The following is a 16625-nucleotide window of genomic DNA, read 5'->3' as shown; positions in this document are numbered from 1 at the left end:
TCAGGATCTTGCTGTTTAGCACAAGCTGTGTAGCACAAGCTAACCCCTCTCAAACTGACCCCTCCTGCCTCATCTTCTAAAGTGCTGGGCATCAGAGGCGTGAGCTACCAGGGCGTGACTCATGGTTTCTGGAGCCATAGGTCTCCATATACCACATCTTTTCAGCTGTAAACAGTGAACACATTATTAGCAGATTGAAGTGATATGTGCTCTCTCTATTTCTTGAGACACAGAGTTACACTGTGCTCTACCTGACCTAGAAAGATTCCATGTTGTTAATGAGTATCCATTAATTAAATTGATTGTGTATAAGTCCAGTGTTTTCTGTCTGTCTGTTTTTATTACTGCCTCTTTTTCGTGTAAGGGGTGCTAGAGAAAGTACTATCCCTTTGAGCAATGCTTCCAAACGCCTAAGGATTTTAAGATAACTAGTGACCTTAGATATCTTCAAGTTGGTGTGTTTCAAGATGTAATTACTGTTAATACAAAGCCCATAAGCATAGTTATTCGTTATATTTAACAAATTTATATTCTCATAATATTTTCTATTAAATTTTCACATCCTTTTCTCTCTACTATGGAGGTGATTTGGGACTAGATGTTTCAATTCTTGCCTTGAACTTCCCTCAATGACAGACGAGCTGCAACCTGACCACATAAGGTTCTTCCCCCTAAGTTGCTTTCCGGTTTCATTTCAGAAATGAAACTAAAACAGCATGGTTAACTTCCCAGGGAGCTTGTGATCAGGGGCTGTGATTTGGAAAGCTTGGGAGTGGTAGCAGAGGCGTGGAGGGGGTGGGAAGGACTTCAGACAGATCAAAGAACTGCAAGGTAGTTAAGACCTGGTGGAGCAGGTGCTTGCTTATCTAATGGGGGGGGGGGGGGTGGCGCTTCAACTGTAGGATCTGAAGTGTTTTGTAAGATTGGCGACAAAAGAGTGTTTTTTTGTAAAAAGAGTTAAAAACTCTTAGCCAGGAGATGGTAGCGTGTACACTTAATCCTAGCACTCAGGAGGCAGAGACAGGTGGATCTCTGTGAGTTCAAGGCCACCCTGGTCTACAGAGCAAGTTCCAGGACAGCCAGAGATACACAGAGAACAGAGAAACTCTGTCTCAAAAAAAAAAAAAAAAAAAAAACACCAACCAACCAGAGAACAACAAGCAAACAAAGCCTCTGAAAACCTCTCTCTTCTTTCTTTCTTCTTCTCTGTTCCTTTAAACAAGGCTGGGAAGGACCAGTCCCAGGGAGTGGCTTGAACTGGAGGTATGACCAGACAGTGGCTAAGAAGAGTTCTTTCCAGGCAGGCAAAACAGTCAAAGGCTTGGAAGAGAGCTCAGACTGAAGTCTCGTCCAGTAAAGCATTTTGACCAGTTCCGTGAGTAGGGATATGAGAACCAGTTCACCACTTTTGAGAATAAGAATTGGAGGTCTGTGTGAGGCCGCGTCATCAGTAAGCAATGGGTTACCGATTGGTCTTCCCTAAGTCACTTGAGGAAGGGGGAATCTGCCTGACGCGATTTCTTTAAACGTCACCGCTTTCAGGAGGGCAGGCGTGGGTCACATAGCTCCTGAGGAGAGCACACAGGGGAAGCTCTGAGCTGCCCTAGACTAGTAGCTGTCAGCTTGGGCAGAACCTTGAGTTACTTTCCCCAGCAGCAGTTTTGACTTGCGTTGTTCTATTGTGACCATCGATGCCAAGGTAGAATGACTACATCTTGTTTATACAAGTATCCAACTACCATCTGAACCCTGAGTCACAATCTGACAAATAATTTACCTGTGCCGATAAGTAATTACACACAAGAATATGTTGATTCATATCAAAAGCCTCAGACAGACATGCTTCTCAATCACACCAGATCTGTCCCTCACTCTAAAAGGAGCCCCGCAAGATCGAGACACAACAAACACACTGACACCACCTGGTCACTTGTGAACTTTATCCAGGAAAACTGCCACGGCAAGGGAACTCGGTTCATCCCGGGACTCCAGTTAAAGCATGGTTTCTCCTGCATGACCTGCTCAGGCTGCCACACAAAGACTGCTGCCCCCGGATCTGCATGCACTGCATAACCCCGGGCCTGAGCCCCGGCTTGCAAAACTTAGATGATCCCCTCGCATCTCTACCAGCCCTCTGCCTCCTCTTTCAACGCAGCCTCTCTCATGCCTTAGCCGCACAAAACTGCGTGATCTTGTGAAAAGCAGAAAACTAAAACTTTAAAACAAATGCTAGGTTTAAAATGAATTTTATGGTTAAAACAGCGGAGTTGGGAACACTGAGGGAGGTAAAGATTCGGGCTTGCAGCTGGCTAGGAGCTGACCCAGAAAAGAGGAAGAAAGACAGGGCTCTGAGAGAAAAACAAAGTTGGTTTTGGTCTTGGTAGGCTCAAACCATCAAGGAACACCCCACTCCCAACCCCCAGCCCCAAGAAGTCTGCAAGGCACTGTTACTCTTTTTGCTAGTGTTTCTCAACGTTATGGGAAGTTGCACATTTAAACACACTGTCGCCTTTAATACATATAATTATAACGGACTGAATTATGGGTAAGGGCAGCTTCTCAGAAAGCTTTTGCTTTCTCCAGGAAGGAAACCACATTGCAGGCTGCCCCCAAGGGTCATCTAGGGGAGGAGATACAGTTGACCAGGAGTCACAAGGCCCCGTGCGGGGCAGCCCTTCGCTATCGCACTCTGTTAGGGATGCCGGTCCTCTTCCGTCCTCTTCGCTCTGGAGGAATCGCTAGCTTTCCCACTTGCTGAAGAGAACCTTGGTTACTTGCATGCCCTGCTTTTTTTCCTGCTGTGCATTCTTCCTCTGGGTCAGAAGTTAGAAACGAAGGGGGTACAAGGAGGAGCCATGTCTCAACACATACAACATTAACAACGTCAGTAAGTAAGCTCGAAATAAAACAGGTTGTGGTCGCTGATGGCTGTGGACCCCAAGGAACATCAGAAATAAATGGGTAGAGGATTAAAGCCAATGAAGCTGACTTAGTTTGTTGAGTTCATGTCCTTTTAATAAACTATGACATGGAGGAAAGGGGCAAAAATGTCCTCCTGTGTCTCCGACATAGCTCACGAGGATACCCTTTAATTTAGTGCATTGCATATACTACAGTTCTCTTGGGATATTTATAAAAGCTCTTACTGGGGCGGAGAGATGGCTCAGCAGTTAAGGGCACCGTCCGCTCATCTAGTCGCTGTGCAATAGTTGGTTTCCTCTGAGAATGAAATTGTCCGTCCTGCAGGGAAGCTCCTAAGCAGGAAGGCGCACTAAAGAGTCCAGGAAAAGGATATAAAGTGTCTGGTCCAGGAATATAGAAATATAAAGTTGTAAGCCCAAATACATTTTAGGAGAAAAAGAAAGAAAGCTGTCTGTCACAGTTAACCCTTAACAAACACTTTCTGCCTTAAGAGCAGACATCCTGGCAGCCACTGCGTACAGAAGTAAACTTTTAACAATTGTCTCCTGCCTCACAGCTTTCTAGCTAGGCAGGTACTGGGGACAAAGGTTAGCTTCTAACTATTGCCTCTATGGGACTCTCTGCTTATATTCCCTTAAATTTTAATTGTCCCCCAAGTGACCCTAGACAGTGAAAAGTGACTGTGTCAGCCACAGGCACTCACAAACATCCTAAGTTAACATTCTAACGTCTATAACCGTAAGTTGTAAAACTTAAAATGTAATATGACTTTAAGCCTGACCTCAAGGTTGTAAAAGTTCTTCCAGCCACACCTGGTGCTTGATTTTACAATAAGAGGAGGCCAAAACCAGCCCCCAATTGCCGCAGCTACAGAAGCTTAATTTCTGGCTATGGTCATAACCATAGCTGATAAGCTTTGTGAGCCCCATGGTGATTTTTTTTTCCTTTTTCTGAAATAAAGTTTGCTTCTGGTTTAATAAACTTTGGTGGTCTGTCCCCATTATTGTGTGATCCCAGATCCCAACTACACAACTCAAAACTGCTTCAGGAAGTCTCTGAAACTGACCAGATTCACAAAGCCCCTGCGAGAGTGAGCGATAAAAGTTGAGGGTTCCTCTCAAACAAGGAAGCTGAGCTGCAAAGATTCTTGAGAACGGACCAGCTGCCTGGAAGAGGTTTAGACCAACTGAAGCATCTGAAAAGGACTCTCTCCAGCCTGTTGAGCTGCCTGCAGGCTCCATAGCGTCCTCCAGCTTCCCAGCTTCTGTGGGCTGTCACCATGCTGGGATGGCCTTTGGTGGTGCATCTGTCTTTGAGTCATTTCTGCTACTGTAAATAAACCCTCACCCATATTCCTGTAAGTAACCCCAGTAAAACTCATTGGCTCTCCACGTTGGACTTTGGTGGTGTCTGTATTTTGATCTGTAATGGGCTCCCTTTATGGGGTGTGTAGACTTGTGTGCTGCATCTTGCCAGGAAAAGTTTTACTATACAACACCAGGGGACCTCTGTTTGAGTCGCAGCACCCACACAGATGCTCACAACTGTTTGTCACTCCAGTCCCTGGGGGATTTGATGACTTCTTCTGGCCTTTGTGGGCACTGAGTACTCGCATGGTACACAGATTGCAGGCAAAACACTCTTACACATAAAATTAATATATACGTTTAAAGTATTGTTTCAATCATTTACAAATATATCACTGATGCTGTATTTAGTACGACAGTTGTGTCTACTACACACCCTTTGCACCAATATTAGGACAGCTGGAGTTTGTGATAGGGAGTTGGTTTCTGATGCTTATTAAAATAGCTTGGAAGCTCACCCTTCTGCACTGGGCTAGACTCAGTAAACCGTGTTTTCTAGAAGGTTTTCCCAGATGGAAGGCTGCGGGAGCAAAAGCAATCCACCCTGTTTGCTTGCTCTTCCTCATGGTACTAGCAGATTGTGTGTCTTCCTGGCTGCAGGGACTTGTCCTGATCTGTAGGATCTAATCCACCTCTGTACCCAGCCCCAAGGCTGACCTTCAGAAATAAGGCCCCAGTGTGAGATTACGCCCTCCTCAGGGGTCTGAACCCCTGTCTCCCAGGGTTTCCCTGTACCTAGCTGAGTGGCAGCTGCTGCCTGCAGTTAAGTCCCTTTGCCTCAGCAGTGTTTCCGTTGTCTCTTTCCAACTCTCTAGCTCTTCCAGCAATTCCTTGAATTCTGGAAAAACAAACAACTTTGATTTCTGTTTTCTGACCAGGTCCTGATTCATACATCCCAATACTCCAATCCGGAAACTCTAGCGTAGTCTGGTGTACATGTGTTATGGCTGCATTTAAAGGCAAACGATTCCATGCATGTTGTACTACATCCAACTGGAAAACAAAATGTACTCTTCCTTTTTTTTATTTTTAATGATTCATTTTTTTTATGAGTATTTGCCCGCATGTATCTATGTGCATCCTGTTCGTCTGGTGCCCATGGAGGCCAGAACAGGGTACTAGCACTCCCGAAACTGGAGTTTCAGGTGATTATGCGCTTTCATGTGGGTGCTGGAAACCAACTCTGAATCCTCTGCAAGAGCAGCAAGTACCTGAAGCTTCACACAAGGCTTAGTCTAAAAGCTGACAATACACATTAAAGTTAGAGGGACAGGGGCTGGTGGTGCAGCTCAGTTTCCAGAGCATTTGCTTCGCATGTGTGAATCCCTGGTTTCCACTATAGAGCCCAAACCCAAGCCAAACAGACAGACAGTGAAACCAAACAGAAAAAAGAACCTACTTGAAGAACTCCTAGGAAGAACAAGCCAGTTCAGTGAGGATGGAGAACAGTTTATTCTCCCGAAGACAAGTGACAGACTTAGCTTCGAGTGACATTGTGACATTCTATAATGCATTATAAGACTTCATGGTGCTTTTACTTTTACAATGACTTTACAAAAGGAATTTAAAAGCATTGGGCTAGAGAGATGACTCAGCGGTTAAGAGCCCTGGCTGCTGTTTCAGAGGACCAGGGTTCAATTCCCAGCATCCACATGACTGCTCACAACTGTCTCTAACTCCAGTTCAAGGGGATCTGACACTTCCACACAGATATCCACACAGGTCAAACATCAATGCACATAAAATGCAAATAAATATTTAAGAAAAAGAAAAAATATTACCTTGTCCCTTTGTTGTCTAGAAAAGGGACAAGTGGATTAGGGATAGATGGAGAAAAGAAATTGCAGTTGCTTTTCATGTCCTCTTTCCGTTCTAGACCTGGGCACATAATGCCTTGCAACAGGAGCTGGAAAGGTGGCTGCTCTTCCAGAGGATCTCAGTTCAATTCCCCCAACCCTCATGGCCACTCACTACCAACTGTAGCTTCAATTTGAGAGCATCGATGCCCTCTTCTAGCCTCAGCGGACACTGCATGCCTGTAGTGCATACACATACCGGCAGGCAAAACATCCATAGGAATAAAATAATAATAATAGAATAAAACTTTTAAATGATGCGCAATGGCATTACCTCTTATGCATAAAATTAAAGCAAGAGCTTGTAAGACTGTCACTGGAGGGGAATCTCTTAGGGAAAGGGGCAAGATTGTCCTTCCTGAAGATTAAGGATTAACATTAACACCTAGGTCATTGTTTCTGCAGGTTGCCAAGGCTGTTGTTGCTTTACCCCAGTAAGGCTTCAGGGAAGGGCTGGTCCAGGGAACAGGGAGAAAGCAAACAAAGGGATCCTCCAAGCACTAGCCCCCAGCATAGAAAAGGAAAGGCTTAGCAGAAAGGACCCCTGGGCTTAGCAGAAAGGACGCAGGGGGCTGCAATTGACGTGAACTGGTGTGCTCTTGTCTCACTCAGTAGCTATTGTTGGTTTCCATTCAACTTGTGTGACCTTGTAGAAGGCACTCCTCAGGATACTGGTATAAACTCTTCAGATCTACAGCCCAAGAGGGCGAACTGCAGACTGGTGCTTCCAAGCCAATCCAGCCTTGCTCTTCACACGCCCATGAATAATGACAACCTACCCTTGAGGGATACCAGACTTGCTCACCCGATACAAGAGCCCACCTACGGCCCACCTGCTTGCAAACTCTCAGTTTCTGTAACCTGCATATTTGTGTTTTATTGTGTAAAGTATAGCGTGTGAAGTGAGAGTTAATACTACTGGTGAAGGTGTAGCTTTCAAGGAAAATCACGATTACTTGGCACGTTGCATTCGAAAAGAACTGACCTTGCTGGTGAATTTAGTGGTTATTCAATAAATTGTGACATTATGGTGACGCAAACATGTCCGTCTATGTTTCTGATGCAAAATGTGCTTCAAGGCTTATCTAGAAAATGATAAGGTATGAGCATCTCTGAACTTTATGCACCATAAACCAACTCGTTGGCAAATTTGAACTTTTTTTTTTTTTAATTATTTTTAAAATCAGACATGACACCAGTCGGCACATTTCCTGCGGCAGAAGAAGCAGACATAAAAGTATTTAAAAGATCCCTTTCAGGTACCTGGTCCTACTTGGCACAGTAAACCAAGAAATTCTAGGAAGCCAGAGGAAGTTTGGGTCCTAGCCATCTTCCGGAACCACTGCAGCGCCCAGAGGGCGCCCTCACCTCGAGCCGGGACCGCAGGTGGGAGAAGCGGGACCAGGGGCGTGGTCTCAAGGGTGGGCTCGGGGGCGTGGTCTCGAGGGCGGGTCCGAGGGCGTGGCGCCGGCCTGGAGGTTCGGAGCATCGCGGGCTGAGCGCGCCAGGATCCGCTTTGCGAGCCGATTCAGCCGAGCTTCGTTGGCCCAGCAGGCACAGGCTCCAGGTAACCTAGCCCCGGCCAGTGGCCGTGTAACCGGGCAGATCTGGACCAAGCGGGAGTTACCCGGGCTGGACGGCTCTGCCGGGGGAGGGAGTGGAGCTGATACCGGGAGAGAGGGCGCTTGGTCGGTCTGGGTGCCCCGGGCTGGGATGGAGCAGGCGTCCTCTTCCCACCCTCCTTTCGGTCCGTTGGTGGGAAGCCCTTACACTGTGGCATCTGGAAGTCACTTTCTGACCTTTTTCCCGGACCCGTGTAATGAGTGGGGGCTTAGAAATCGGGGTTGGCTGCAGGCGTGGAAGGTAAGAAGCGAATAGTTAAAACAGCGGTGTCTTAGGCTCCAGGGACTTAAACTTCTTAAAACCGCAGCCCAGCGAAGAGGCGTTGTGACCTCTGTTAGAGCTCCGACCGAGAAGCCAGCCGGAGATGGGGCAGAGAATGCCTGCCGGCTCGTCTAGGGTTCTAGCAGTCTCTGCTCTTCTTTTTGAGTTGTTCTTCGGGCTGCGGGTTTGTTAGGAAAATAGGTAATTCTTAGATACGTTAGTTCCGTAGTTTCTTTGTTTTTATTTTTTGGGGGGTTTATTATGTGTTCGTTTTCTTTTTCTTTTCTTTCTTTCTTGGAGGATTATGTGTTCTTTCTTTTCCTTCCTTCTTTCCTTTTTTGATGGCTTCGAACTCAAAAAGATTTGCCTGCCTCTGCCTACCAAGGTTAAAGACCAGCGCTTAAAAAGCTCACCTCTGCTCACAGCTTTCCCCAGTCTCAGATCTTTCAATGCTGAATAAAAAGTGCCCCCCCCTCCGCGCGCGCGCCCTGCCACGTGCCCGTTAAGTTTCTTCCTAAGTTCCACTGTAAAGGAGTCGCCTGTAGATCAGACTTGGTTCTGCAAAAACTGTCTCAGATTGATGAGCATTCTTTACCCTGCCTTTTCACCCCAGAAGAGAGCTGTTTTGTTACTAATGGAACCAGAGGCAAATTAGGAGGAGATACAGTGTTCCAACAGAGCACTGGTGCGTTGACTTGAGAAGGCAGGTGGGTGGGGCTGTGACCTGAATTTGGTGAGTAGTTGGGGGGGAGCAATATGGTTTCTTCCTCTGGCCTGCTGCCCCCATTTAGAGCTGTCCTGAAAGGCAGGTTTGTCTTCTAGAAGGGAAGAGGAGGAGTAAATGGTTTTTAAAGATCAGCGTAAATTACCTGTTAGTAGCTTAGGTGGTCCCAGACAGCCCCACCCCGCAGGAGGACTGGGAGCAGGTTTCAGTTCTGGAAGGGTGGGAAACTACAGGTATTTCTGCTTCTCCCTCCCTCCCACCCACCCCCCTTCCTTTATTTTTCAGGCTTTAAAGATGGTATTTTGGAAAAATCTTGCTTTCTTAGAAACGGCCAATTAGAAAATTAGGTGTGGAAACAGTGCTGTTGGAAACTGTCTTTTCTGAAGGCAAGATGCTCTTTTCTGTTTGTTTCTTTGTTTGGACAGGGTCTTACTGTGTATAGCCCAGGCTGGCCTCAAAGTCTGGATCGACCTCCAGAGTGCTGGGAGCTCTGCTCAAATGCTGTTGGCTATGAAGTTTGTAGTATTTGAGCTGCGCTGAGTAATGTTGTGGTTTATGGGAACAGTTAAGGGTCCCTGCCATTGTTTTTAATATTCATATTTATTAATGAGGATGTCAGAGACCCAACTCTGCCGGGAAGAATGCTCCCAGGTGACAACTGTTGCCAATCAGGTGTATGTTCTTGTGCAGACTGTATGTTCTAGCTTTGACACCAGAGGTGCTGCTTGATGCTGTCAGGTTTCCTTCAGAGACAAATGTTCTATGTGTTTATAGCCCTGTTGACATTTTTTGGCCAGAGAGATTTCATTTTCTGATAGGTTCTGTGCAAGCCACGTCTGACTGTGGAGCAGAAAATGACCTTGAACTTCTAATCCTGCCCAGGAGCTAGAATTACAGGCCAGCTCCACCAAGCACCCTATGCAGTGTTGGGGACCAAACCCAGCTTTATTCCTGGCAGGCAAGTACTCTTGCCATCTGAGCCTAGCCCTTGGCCAGATGGCTTCTGTGGTAGGGGAATCCTTGCTTTTTTTTTCTTTGTTTATTGGTTTTTTTATTATTATTACTTAAAAAAATACCAATCCAAATTTCCGTTCCCTCCCCTCCCCCACTTCCCTCCCTCTCCCTCCACCCTCCCTCCCACCCCACCCCGGCAATCCTAAGAAAGAGTCATTCACCCTGCCCTGTGAAAAGTCCAAGGCCCTACTACTCAGTAGGACATCCTTATGTATTTTATAGGACTCTGATGAGTATTCCTGTACCCTCTGGGTGACAAAAGTCCCTCCCATGATCCAGTGACAATAATGTCAGAGCGCTTCAGACATTGCCAAGGATTTCCAGGGGAGGGAGGGAGCAAAGTCCCCCTACTGAGAATGAAAGTAGGCCTATATATGAAATGTTCTAGCTGTCAATGAAATATTGGTTAAGTATTTCCTGTCAAGAGAAGCTATCAGTAAGTTAAAATGCCTTGAATTTTAAGACATTTTTATTACAAAGACCAGAGTTATCATTCCATGTGAACGGCTTGTGTGCCTTGCCAAATTTTATTGCCACAGAAATTTCAGGTATTAATACCATTGTAAAACTTGGAATTAGAAATATAAAACTAGAGAGGAATACTGGGGGCTATAGAGTCGGTGCTCAGGGGTTAAGAGCACTTGCACCTCTTACAGAGAACCAGAATTTACTTTCCGGAACCCATGCTGGACCACTCACGATTGACTGTAATGCCAGCTCCAGGGGTCAGCACGCTCTTTAGGTTTCCTTGGTTATCTGCATGCACAAGCACATACACGTTAGAAAATAAATAAATCTTGGCTGGGCAGAGGTGGCGCACGCCTTTAATCCCAGCACTCGGAGGCAGAGGCAGGTGAATCTCTGAGTTCGAGGCCAGTGTGGTCTAGAAGAGTGAGTTCCAGGACAGGCTCCAAAGCTACTGAGAAACCCTGTCTCAAACCAAAAAAAAAAAAAAAAAAAAAAAAAAACAAAGAAAAAAGAAAAGAAATAAATCTTTAAAAAAGGAATATTAAATTAATTTTGATTTTTTTTCTTTTAGTATACTCGATGTTTCTTTCAGTTTTTTTAAGTTAATGAAGCATGAACTGACCTTGCATATTGTTAGGAAACTTTGACCTCCTGTAGGGTCGGTCCCAATTTTCCAGGCAGTCCTTTAACCCTAGTACTCAAGAGCTGGAATAGAAGGATTAATGGTTCAAGGCTACCCTGGTCTGCATAGAGCCCCTCCCTCAACAAGCAAACAATACCCACAGCAAGACCCGAGCAAAAATTCTAATGCTGAGACTCCATGCAAATAAAGCCAAGGAGATGGCCCAGCAGGTAGAGACACCTGCTGTCAAGCCTACCTGCCTGAGTTCAATCCTGAGGCCCCATATGGTAGAAAAGATTCCAGTCTTTAGCTAACAGCATTCTGTGCACTTCTGCAGTCTAAGAAACCAAAAGCTAATGAAAAAGAGCGCCATGAAACACAGGCAGTCACTGAAGGAGGAAGAGATGTCACCCTTTATCGGGCCTAAGTTCAGAGAGGTGAAAGCACACCCAGCTCCGCAAAAGTGCATTTTTAGCCATGAGTTTGTTGTAATTGGGCCCTTCAGAAATCAAAGTAATTTATAAAACCTAGGACCAGCTGCATAGGTTGAGATTTTGTTCGTTTATTGGTTTCAAACATAAGAGTTTTAGGCTGGTAGGAGCAGAGTATGAAGCCAACATGCCAGGGGCCCATGGGATTGGATGCGCACGCTGTGCACCTGGGAACCTGGCTCCATTGAGCTCTCCGTCCATAGCAAAGAGGAAGAGAGTGACTCCACCCAGGTGAAATGCTGCCACCACCAAACACTGGAGTTTTCTTTCTTTCTTTTTTTCCCTTTGTGCCAAGTGGGTTCAAACCCAGGGCCCTGCTCCAACTAAGCCAGCATTCCTCTGCCCAGACTTCGTCCCCAACCCACGTGGAGTTTCTCCATCACTGATCCATAACTTTTACTTCCAATAAAGAAATTTTATCCGGGCAGTGGTGGCTCATGTCTTTCATTTTAGCAGAGTTCAAGGCCCGCTTTGTCTACAAAGTGAGTTCCAGGACAGTCGGGTACACAGAGAAGCCCTGTCTCAAATAAAACCCAAAACGAACAAACAAAGAAAAAAAGAAAACAAATTTCCCAAGAAACCCTACGGTGATGAGCTTTTCTATCGTTAAGCAGTAGCCCTCATTCCTTGGGGTCCTGGGGACCTGTACTGCTTGCTCACTCGGGCCTTCACCAAACAGCTGTTCACTGAGCCAGCCAGGCGCTGCTGGCCCTGGGGCTACAGCTGTCACCAAGATGGAATGAATGTCTCTGCTTTTTGTCTCTGCATTTATGCACCCTTTGGTCTGGTGCCTAGAGAATGAGACAGCCAAGTTTTGCTTTGGGGGAAGCCTGGAAGGTTTCCTTCAATGTAAAATGTGTTCAATAGTTCACATACCCAAAAGGTGACTGAAAAGCAACTGGGTAAGTTAGGAGATAGAATTGTAGGGAAAAAAAGTGTTGAGCTCAAGAGGAAAAGTGGCCTTGGGGCCATTTGTATTTTACGCTAGATACCCACTCAAGGGTTTGATATGAGCAATGAGCGCTTCTTTAGTTTTTAAATGATTGTACTGCAACTGTGCAAACTCCCAGACCATTCTTTGCACAGTAGAAGACTGCTTGCTTTTTACCCCCATGGAGAGCAGCACCGAAGGCTTTGGCTCCTCAGCCAGTCACGTGGTACAGCCTGTGCAGTCGTGTGCAGCCACCCAGGGTAGGAGAGTGGCTCTTAGCAAACAGTGCCACCCCACGCCCCTACAGTGGCCCAGGGATGGTGTGGTGAATTAAATTTGATAGCTGAGATTTAGTTTGTAGTTCAAATCTGGATAGTGGTGGTTAACTAATCCTGTTGACGGGGAGGTAGCAAGGATGGTCCAGAAGTTTCTGGCACGAACGGCTGAGTGGGATAGGGATGGGGAAAGCATTTATGGTGTTGGAGAGCACTGGGGTGGGGAGCACAGTGAGGTTGGCACCAGGTGGGGGAAGGGAGCTAATTCCCTTTGGGAAACGCTTTGCTTGTGGGAGAGACAACCAAAGTTGCTGAGGAGATGGGGACTAGAAGGATCTGGGATGGAAATGCCTGTGACCCCTGGCATGGAAACAGTCGCTGCGCAGGAAAGCCTGGAAAGAAAGGCTGGAGTGAAGAGAGAACCAGTCTGTCCCTGCAGCTCCTGATCATTGTTTGAGAAGGGAGGCCTCTTGATCGTTGTTTGAGAAGGGAGGCCGGCGAAGGCTACTGTTCTTAAAGAAGCCCGGCACACAGATGGGGTAGGAGGAAACGTGGGGTCTGTGGTTTCTGGTTGCTTTTTGTTTGTTTGGTCGGAATGGAGCTGGGAGACACTGCACTTGTTTACATCTTCCTGGAGCCATCAGGTAGATAAGAGGCTAATAAAGTAGGGAAATAGAGGGTGGGCCCAAATTCCAGATGATAAGGACTGAGGGGCAGAGTCAGCCTGTGTCAGGAGGGAGAGGATGCGTGAAGACACTTAATATTTGGGATTCACTTTTCTTTCACTTTTCTGGAAAGGAAGGAACAAGACCATTAGCTGAGGTTATTTGTTTCTGAACTGGTGGGGTTTTTTTTAAATACGTTTAATTTTGCTGTGCTAGAGACTGGACCTCTGAAAGACAAGCACACTCTCCAGTGCTACAGTCCAGCCTGTTGGAGTATTTCTAGTGCCAAGGTTCATGACTGAGCTTCATGAAAACTATTGAGTTCCTTTTTCCTGGGACGTGAACAGAAAGTCTATTCAGCAGATGGGGCAATGGTGGACTAAAAGCCTTCTGCCTAAGTCTGTCTTGGTGAGTCATTGGGAATATGAGTAAGGGGGGTCGTATAAGAAATGTGGGTGAGCTGGAGAGTGGCCTCACTCCTTTCTGGACCTTGGGTGTAGCCTCACCCCAGGGAAACTTCTAGATGACTGATAGGCTTTTGTTTACAGTGTAAACATCTTAGCCTCCCACGTGATCCTGCTGACCTGGGGTTTTACTCTGTCATCCGCTGCTTAGGAACCATTCTATAGCCTCACTTAAATTCCTCAGCAACCACTTGGCTACTTCCAAACCAGCCAACGTCTTGTTTACCGCCGCCGTAAAGACGAGAAAGCACCACCCTCCCTTAAGAAACCTACACCCAACCTGGATGTACTGTACTGGTCCCCCAAGTGTTCCTCTTTTGATTAACTCCTGTGCATAAGTTCTTAATCAAAATCCCCTTTAGTAAACTCACTGACTTCTTTTTTGACTCCCTATGAGTAGAGATCTCTGACTGAGAGCTGTGGTGGCCTTTGGAGCTGAGTCTGTGCCCCACATAGAGCTCTGCTTTCTGCCATTCCCTTCGTGCCCGGGTGACGACTGTCAGCAACACCTGACCATGGGCGGGTCTTAGTCTTACCAATTCTGCCAAGGTTGCCAAAGGATGACCTTGTGTGTCATTCCTCAGAAGCGTTACCCTTAAATTTTTGAGACGAGGTTTGTTTATTGACCGAAATAAGCCTAGGTTAGATTTGACTCAGCCAGCTGTCCAGGGAGTCCTGGAGTCCCGCCTGTGTCTCTTTTCAGTACTGAGATTACAAATGTGTGCCACTGTGGTTAGCGTCCTCCTCCTCCTCTTGTTCTTTTTCTTAACATGGGTTCTGGGGGTGGAAGTCGGGTCTTCATGCTTCCTGAGCAAGAACTTTACTGATCAAAGTATTTCACCAGTTTGATGCCTCAAATTTATAATCTTAGCAGTGGAGACGGAGGTGGGGAGGAATTAGGGGGCCCTAGAAGCTTGCTGGACAGAATCTGTGTACTTGAGGTTCAGTGAGATACTCTGCCTCAGAAGATAAGCTGGGGAATGACTGGAAGACATCTGATGTTGGCCTCTGGTCTCCATGTGCACATGCAGGTACATGTCTGTGCACCTGCCCACACATGTGAACATTCACATGTCTAATACTCAGATTGTGAAGATGGATACAGTGTCTGGCTTCTCCTGGAATATGAATATAGACTATGTGTATGTATATATGTTGCATTTATATATCACATGTATCTCATTGTACTCATAACTACAATTATTTGTTAATTAGAGTGTATTTACGGGGTGGGGCGATATAGTTCAATGTAATGCTTGCCCAGTATGTGGAAGACTGGGTTTAATTCCTAGCGCTGCCCAAAAGTAAAATAAAATTTCCCATTTAAACATGTGGCAGTGCTATAATGACTTAAACACCTGGCGGTGTGGTTTCTTATTCTATCAGACGACACTTTTGTCTCGTGGTCACGTGCTGTTGTTGAGAGCTCTGGCTCCCTGGGCAGCTGTGTGAGAAAAGGTGAAGGCGAACACTGAGAAGCGAGTCTCAGGCCAGTGCTGTATCATCGTGTAGTGTAAGCCTTCTGTGAACGGTCAGCTGCAGGATTCAGCTGGAGTCAGGTGGCCAAGAATTTTCTGGAATCAGCCACTGGACATAGGAATGCGCCTTAGGCCCTGCCTTGGGCTTGCCAGGTTTGTTTGCTTGTTGTGTTGCTGGGAGGTAAAGGTCAAACTGAGGGTGAGTAAGACTAATCTTTCAACAGAGTTGGAGCCTAGGCTTCAATTTTTTATGCTAAGTAAGACAATTCACGGAGCGGGTGTGGTGCTGACTCCTTTCTCTGATTAATAGAGCCGTTGGCATGGCTCAGGAAGCCTCCCTGTAGCTACTGTGTGGTCTTTTCTGAAAACCATATGAGGTTCTTAGTCCCCCACATAAAACAGGTTCTAGATGAAAGCCTACACTTGTTTGTCTTACAGTCTGTGCGTGTGTGAATGTGAGTGTTTGTGCATATATGTGTGTATGTGTGTGCGTGAGTGCATGTGTGTGTGTGTGTATACTTTTATGCAGCACTGGGTATCAAACCCGGGACCTCATGATGAAATATATTTGAAGTAAATTACATAGAATGGAACAACAAACTTCTAGACTCCCTAAAAATACAAACTATGGCCAAAAATGTAGGATTAAAACAAAAACAAAAATAAAAATCATTGCTGGATAGTGTTATGTTAAAAATAAAACTGTACCGTTCCCTGGGTGGCAGCAGTGGGTAGCGGACCACAAGGAGCAGCAAGTCCCAGGCAGAAAGCTACATGACGGGTAAGTGACATGGATAGGCACGCCATGAAGAGAGAGAGAGAGAGAAACAGAGAGGTGGGGAGAAGGGAGAGAGGGAGAAATGGAAAGGGAAAAGACTCAGGCTGGAAGCTGAAGATCAGCTACCCTGGCGGGAGAGTGGGCAAGGCTTGTCTCTTAAAGGGACAGGACAAACCATTACAGATAGTAGTGGCTCAGGCCTTTAATCCCAGCATTTCAGAGGCAGAGGCAGGCATGTGTCTATCATTTTGAGGACATCCTGGTCTAGAGTGTGTTCCAGGGCTACACAGAAAAACCCTGGCTCAGAAATAAATAGGTAGGTAGACAGACAGATAAATAGATAGGTAAATAGATAAATAACTCCCCACCAAAACAAATAAACAGCAGCAAAAACCACAAATCTGTAGAGTTCACTCAATGGTTAAGAACACTTGTTCTTGACACACTCAATGAGTTTCTGTGTCACCAAGAGACCTTGTCCCAGGCAGCAAGACCAAGAGTGATAGAAGACCCTCCCCACCATGCCCTCCTCTTGCCTCTGCTTGTTGGGAGTTTGAGCCTAGCCTGCTTTACATAGCTACACCTAGTCTCAAAACTAAACAAACAAAAAGATTAGACAAGGTGTGTTAAAAACAGTATAATCATGTTATAAATTAGTTCATGTTAAAAATATTTTTATGTGTATC

The 16625-nt window shown here is 46.0% G+C and overlaps 1 protein-coding gene across 1 annotated transcript in view; it reads left to right on the top strand.

Annotated features, from left to right (window-relative positions):
* The first annotated feature begins 7603 nt into the window (after positions 1 to 7603).
* Gcnt1 (glucosaminyl (N-acetyl) transferase 1) overlaps positions 7604 to 16625 on the top strand; it is a 29439-nt gene continuing 20417 nt past the window's right edge. Inside the window, exon 1 of the mRNA XM_075973647.1 lies at positions 7604 to 7712. The gene's annotated coding sequence lies outside the window, so the exon portion shown is untranslated. The remainder of the gene's footprint in view (positions 7713 to 16625) is intronic.

The sequence above is a fragment of the Microtus pennsylvanicus genome, chromosome 5 (genome assembly GCF_037038515.1).
Source record: "Microtus pennsylvanicus isolate mMicPen1 chromosome 5, mMicPen1.hap1, whole genome shotgun sequence".
Lineage (NCBI taxonomy): Eukaryota > Metazoa > Chordata > Mammalia > Rodentia > Cricetidae > Microtus > Microtus pennsylvanicus.
This window is presented reverse-complemented; position numbering and strand designations above follow the sequence as displayed.